Source organism: Apteryx rowi, unplaced genomic scaffold, assembly GCF_003343035.1.
Source record: "Apteryx rowi isolate R43461 unplaced genomic scaffold, aptRow1 scaffold_119, whole genome shotgun sequence".
NCBI classification, from domain to species: Eukaryota; Metazoa; Chordata; class Aves; order Apterygiformes; family Apterygidae; genus Apteryx; species Apteryx rowi.
The window spans coordinates 1-6,915 of NW_020447408.1; the positions used below are offsets into that span (position 1 = coordinate 1).

The following is a 6,915-nucleotide window of genomic DNA, read 5'->3' on the forward strand; positions in this document are numbered from 1 at the left end:
GCCCGTCTCAGGATGCAGTAGTGCTTTTTCGACACGCGAGGGCAGCAGGGAGCACGACGGGACGCGGTGCGCATTCGCGTCCCCGTGGGACGCAGTATCGGTTTTTCCGACCTCCAGGATCGGGGGGGGGAGGGGGGTGATCACTGACGAAGCCATGCGTATCTGCGTGCCCGCCCTCTGCTGCACTGCTTTGGTGTTGTGCGAGGGCAGCAGTGACCACGGTGAACCCCGTGCGCATATGCGTCCTCGCTGGGTGCAGTACCGATTTTTCGACACCCGCGGGGGGCAGTGAGTACTGTGAACCCACTATGCGAGGTCGCCTTATTGGGGCAGTACCGCTATCTYGACACCGAAGGGCGGCAGTGAGCACCGCGGAAACACTGCGCAGGTGCTCGCGATTTAGCTGCCGTACTGGCTTTTCGACACGCGAGGGCAGCAGGGAGCRCGACGGGACACATTCCGCATGCGCACCCCCGCTGGACGCCGTTCGGCTTGGCGACACGCGAGAGCAGCAGTGAGCAATGTCAACCCAGTGCGCATGYGCGAGCCGCTCTGTGCAGTACTTCCTTGTCATCGCCTGAGGAGAGTGCCTGGCGGCTGTGAACTAGTGCGCATGCACGCATTCCCTCTCTGCAGTGCCGGCTACTCGTCATCTGTGGGCAGCAGTGCGCGGGCCAGGGGCGGGGCCGGGGGGGGGTACCGCGCATGCGCCGTTCGCCCGGTTGCAGTCTTGGTTTGTGATCAGGCGAGGGCAGCACCGAGCCCCGTTACAGCCATTCTCGGCTCGCACRGAAGAGCAATAGTGCAATAGCAGCCGTGATAATAACTTTGCATCCTGTAACTATGTGCCAACAYGCAACTTCAGCGCTGGCCTTTGGAGATATTTCACTGCCATYRCCTAATCTGATCTACTGTTATTTACAGTGCCTGCTGCGAGGCAYAGAGTGTCTCTATTTTGTACTTAAGCTGTTTCTACTAGAGGCTTTAGTAACAAAGCGTTCATTTGAACATTGCAACATACTCTACRGACAAAAAATACTCAGAGGCTGCATTAAAAAAAAAAACATTTAATAAGACAATTTGCAACCATTAAACAAGCAGTGGTCTTCATTAGGACTTTCAACTTCTTGCCTTTATTGATTGTTAAACAAAATAAATAGCCAAAAGAAAGCTGCACTATATTTTTGATGGACTGCTCAGTTTTTATTATTAAACAGTAAGAGATGTTGGCACAGAGTACGTCTACCACATTAAAGCATGAAAACATTAGTATTCTGATCACCTTTTGTGGTACTACAGGAAACAAGCTAAAAAGGCTTGTTYCATTTTTAAAATAGCTGGACTTTTCTAACAGTGATCACAGCCTAAAGGCTATTACTATGTGAAAAAAGACTAATGGCTCGACCACCTATGTACCACTTACCTGGCTCGATTACTACAGGCATTAGTAATGAAAGTGCATAGCCTTTTATAAAAGGTAAATACGGTCTTTTCAAAACTTCCAGGGACTCCACAGAATTGTCATTACTTTTGATTGGTAGCCAGCTGCTTCTAACCCARCTGCAAGAAACATTTTGCCTTCAAGTCACAACTTTCTGCTCCCCRGGGGTTAAAAGGAGACCTGTCATTCGCTACTCTCKCTCAAAATGCACAGTAAGTCCTAAAGTACAGGACAAGACACCTTCTCTAAGGAAAATGGCTACTATGTCTCCTTCACTGCAGGTTTTTCTTAGTATCATGGTGCATTCAACAAACAAAAGAGTACGATAAATGTTTTAATCTGCCCTAAGTGCTTTCACTTAAGAGAACAACATCAAAATGAGTTATTAYGGGATTTAGTCTTCACTAYGCACGCTACCCCAGTGCCATGGACTTGCTTTAAAGGATCGGTAATGTACATGTTTTTGCACTAATATTCACRGAATGAATAGGCACTTGATCAAGTAGGATTGTTCATTAAAAAAAATTCTGACAATGTGTTGCTGGGAAACAAGCCTAGACAAGCAGTTATTTACTCTGATCCTTYGGCTTAAACTTCTTCTGCTGGATGTAGTCAAAGGTGTCTTTTTCACGTCCCACTGTCAGGGCCTCCCCAGCAGTTCCTGCAGCAACTCCCCCCTCAGAAGAAACAACTGAAGAACGGCGATGATCTTGTGAAAAGAATGGGGAAAGCAATGCATGCTGTGTATGGCACTCAAAGACCCAATCTTCAGGTCAAAAATAAAACTCTCTCAAATGGATTAGGTGGGCCAAAGAGGTAATGTCTCTGTGCCACAATGTTCCTTGCACATACGTAGGCTGCCTCTCCCTGCTATAATGGTATCCCATACCAGCAAGGACACAGTGAAAAGTTTTGGAAACTGCAGTATTTACCAGAAGCAYTTCCAATACCTTGGGAAAACAGTTGAAGGAGAGGCTCACGCAGGGCATGTGACTAGAAAGAATACTCTGCACCTAAATGACCAGGCCTAAAATGACCAGCCCAGAGCATGGATCCTGTGGTCTCCAGGAGTGCAGGAGTTCTCATGTTCTTCTTGAATATATTGCTGCCAGTGAAACACAATACACCACAGTAATACTGATTGTTGGAGGTAAGCCTGGAATAAGAGTGAAAGAAAAGTACATGCTGAGGACAAATGTGAAGTTACAAGCCGCTTGGAATTCAGACACGCTTCTAGATTTGCTGCCTATTTTAAAGGCGCACCTTCTGGAATTCTGTACAATTTATTTTCCCAGAAGCCTGAGACAAGGATGAAATGCATATCAAAGACAGGTACAGCATAACTGCTCTGGCCTATAAATTACTGGTTTCAACCACTGCACAGTTAAAGCGCTAGCATTCCTGCCAAGAAATAATGTCAAAGCAGAATGATGAAATAGGTCATAATTCTGAAACTGGACATAAAGGAGCCCGTTTTGCAGTCACRAGTTCAAATACAGCATTCTCATTCTCACTAATAACCTCCCGTAGACAYTGGCAGCTGTACAGTGGCTTCTGCACTACACAAAGCAATTGGATACTGGGCAGATGCCACGTCCTGAAYGTGGAACTATAGATCTGAAGGCACAGATTTAAACGAATGCCTGTGATGTACCAGAGGTCTAGCATATTTACATTTACCATATATCAGCTCTCCTATGTGGATAGGCTGTTCCATCTTCTTTGTTAGCTGACAGACGCCCTATGAGAAAGCAAAGAAAGGAAGAAATTCAAAATGAAATTAAACAGATTAGAGGTGGCCTCAAAGGCTTTGATTGATCTCCCCCCCCCACCCAGCCAAACCACCTTTGGAAAGGCACATCTCAAAATGCATGTAGTTCTGTGATCACTGCATTCCTGAGAGCCTAACAGTAGATGGTGCTTGTTAAACAGGAGTGAAATAGTAAAACAGATGTTTAACAGTCTCAAAGAGATTTACGACATGTACATATTATGATAAACCAAAAAGGAAAAACAAGATGCTTTGGGGGGAAAAAAATCCTTAAAGCTTTCAACAACAGCATCTTAATATGGCTTATTTGCACCTTAATTCTGTCCCTTGGACTTTGAGGGCAAGGCTGCATTTAGCAAGTTACTGAAATCACACATTCATTACTCAAGATTACTGTGCTAAGAAGAGCCCAGAGGAATACAGTTGTCCACCACCACCACCACATGCCCCCCGGCAGAGAGAGCTCTGTGATCGACAGAACCAAGAAGAGCAATTCATAACACCTTTAGTTTACACACACAAAAAAACCTGTTTTAGAAACAGTAGGATCTGGAGACTTTGTATAGCAGATTATGGAGAAGATACAAAATCAAAACTGACCCATAAAAGAAACGGTTCAGGCTTTTGTAAAAGATGAACATAGCTGTAAGTCATCTCAGATGAAATGGTTTCATCAGCCACAGTTAAAGCCTGGGAAAAGTCCTCCAAAATTATAATCACCTAGCGGTGGTTATATTGCCTTTTTAAACCRAGTTCCTTGTCTTTTTAAATTAAGTTCCAGGGATGGCGTAAGGATGACAGAGGATAGCAACTCACAGCGAAGCTGCTAGCCCTAATGATAGTATCATTGCTTGCGATTTTCACGTGACGGTGTAAACCATAGCTGGAATCTGGGAGGAGTGAATAATGACCAGTAAAATATTATGACTGTACCAGAATAAAAGTCATGTTGAAGGCAGACAGCAGAGATGAGTATTGGAGAACACTTAACACACTTAATAGACAAAGCTTAAGCAGTGTGTTTAACATTTCCAAAAGTTAAGCCGACAGTGCGTGAATTTTACTCACACATTGCACCCAGCATTTCTTTTAAAAGTAACAAAGAAAAAGAGGATAAAAATCTAGACCTACATGTGGCAATTCTTATTTAAATGATTAAATCTGTCAGTTTCTTTTCAAGAAAGGATGAAATCGATCAATAACACGCACAGATCGAGAACTGCCAAATTACTGATAAAGAATAATGAGATAAGTTGAAAAATTAAAAAGGAGAGGAAAAATGCTACCAATTGGACCCTTAAAGTCAACAAAAATAGGAGGAGACTTTCTAGCAGGAATCACAAAGTCACTATTAATAGCAATTGCTTGTTATTTTTGCCTCCCAGGAGCGGCACAGAAGTAATCCATTCCAACACTGTGGATACTGTTAGCTGCATTTTGCTTTGGCAAAATTGCTTTTGTTGAGTTTTGTTCTATTTGGTTATCATATATGCATACATGAAAAGGGAAAGATGCAATACTTTCTTTTAAGATTAATTTCCCTAGCTGAAGCTAGAGAGAAGTGCAGAATGTAAACAAACTGAGAGTAGAAGCAAGAAACGGATCCAATTTAAAGCTGTCTCCCCCTCCAAATAAGAGAAACTCCACTTCTCTCCCCGAGGATAGATGCCCCTCCTATTTTTGGCTACTGCGATTAACAGATCACCAACATACAAAGCATGGAATGGAGAATAATATACATACACAGAGAGACAGAACTCATAAAACACCAGATTTTTGAGAGCTATGAGAAGCCCAGGTGAATCTGTTATGTCTAGAATAGCTTCCCAAGCACACTGTACTTTAACATACCGTATTCCATTAAATGCAGCTTTACAACACCGGGACTGGGAGGACTGCACCTGCATACAGCCTTGCTTCGCGAGGAGCGGATTAATTTACACACAGCTATAAACTGCAAACAGCAGAAGCCAGGTTCCTTGCTTACAGACACTGCAAAACACTACACATGTATGGTACGTAGTCATGCATCAAGTTGATGACAAAGGGATTTTTGTTACTGAGGAGATGACTCGAATGGTAAAAATGTGCAACTACAGCGTTCCTGTCTTGGGAAAATAGCACTAGATATCCATCACTGCAAAGAAGTTGTCTGATCTGAGAACCACCTTTTTAAGTATGGAAAAATTGTAGGCAGTATGCAGTCTCTTTGCAAAAAGGAACACGCTTTGAGTTTGAAAGCCCCGCTCTATAAAAAGGAACTTGGTGTTCTGCACACCCAGTCAGAAGGACTCAGGTGCATACTGGCATATGTAAAAAATTGTATTTAGCGATTTTTAATAGAACCAACTCATTCTCAGTCCTACAACAACAAATTTGTTACTGTTTTTTCCAATTAGCGTACTACCAGTACTGTAGGTGATGGTTTTATTGTGTACTATGGTGCTGTTGCTCRTATATATGTAATCCCATTTCTCTGCTAGAGCAAAGTTACTTTTGTAGCTGGCTCCTGAAACAAACAGTAACTTGTGAAAGCAAGGGAGGGGCAGAGACACTCACAGCCCCCTGTGGGCTAGAGATCTTTCATAGAAAATTGTTGTTTTCAGAAAGATGAAAGCAGATCCCTTTTTTTTTTTTTTAAAGTGCACGCAAGGAAAAAAAAATCTGCTCAGGTGAGCTACTATTATCCCCCTGGACTCAGGCTCTGTCTAGGTGGAATTTGCTCTCAGCTAGTTTAAAAAGTGAGATGTTAGGAAAAAATAGGGAACGCAGGTTGTTTTTTTTTAAAGTATCGCCTGAAAATAACAACCAGAAGGCTCCTGGTGCAGAAGGCTGTCGGTTGCCCTCACCGGGGGCTGAGCGGGGGCCCTGGTGGCAGCTCGGCGCCCATCCCAGTGATCAGCAGGATCCTACTGGCATGGCAACCCTAAGCCCCCAACCCTAAGCCCTTGACCCACAGTCACATGGCTGTGCCTGTGCCAGTGTGGCGCTACACCTGGGCTTTGAATCAAGATTAACGATGAGCTCAGTGTGCTTACTGCGCATGTGTATAGTACATAAAAACCTCATATAGTGCCCTCCTGGCGTTCCTTGCCAAGGACCGACACTCAGCGGTGCCAGGGACTCTCCCGCTCCATTATTGCCTCGATCAGGAAATCACTGGGGAACCCCCGCTCAGATACAGAGGTAATAAATGCTCAATACCGACCCTAGTGTGCCTTGTGTTTGTGTATCTGTCCCTGCCATGAGTCCAGGCGTTGCCCCCGCCATACCCTTACAGCCACCTTCTTGCAACCGAGCTGCAAGAATTTTAAGACAACAAAACATTTTGCCTTCAAGTCAGAACTTTCTGCTCCCCAGGACTTAAAGAGACACTACTGTCTCATAAAAGTTGTACTAAACTTTACAGCAAATCACAAGATACTTTCTCCAGGGGGAGGTCTGACCACCATATCCCCTTCACCTTCCCTAAGGCTTTTCTTAGTATCATATTCCATTCAATAAGCAAAATAGTACAATCAATGTTTTAATCTGCTCTAAATGCTTTTCTAGAAGAGAACAGAATCACAGAATCACAGAATCACAGAATCACTGAGGTTGGAAGGGACCTCTGGAGATCATCTAGTCCAACCCCCCTGCTCAAGCAGGGTCACCTAGAGCACATTGCACAGGATTGCATCCAGGCGCATTTTGAATATCTCCA

At 44.1% G+C, this 6,915-nt stretch overlaps 1 protein-coding gene across 18 annotated transcripts in view; it reads right to left on the reverse strand.

The window, feature by feature from the left end:
- Positions 1-1,051: 1,051 nt before the first annotated feature.
- The window catches only part of UNKL (unkempt family like zinc finger), an 82,051-nt gene continuing 76,187 nt past the window's right edge, over positions 1,052-6,915 (reverse strand). For all 18 annotated transcript variants that reach the window (XR_003256438.1, XR_003256443.1, XR_003256440.1 and 15 more), the window contains 2 exons: positions 3,122-3,170; positions 1,052-2,597 (listed from right to left, as the gene is read on the reverse strand). The gene's annotated coding sequence lies outside the window, so the exon portion shown is untranslated. The remainder of the gene's footprint in view (positions 2,598-3,121; positions 3,171-6,915) is intronic.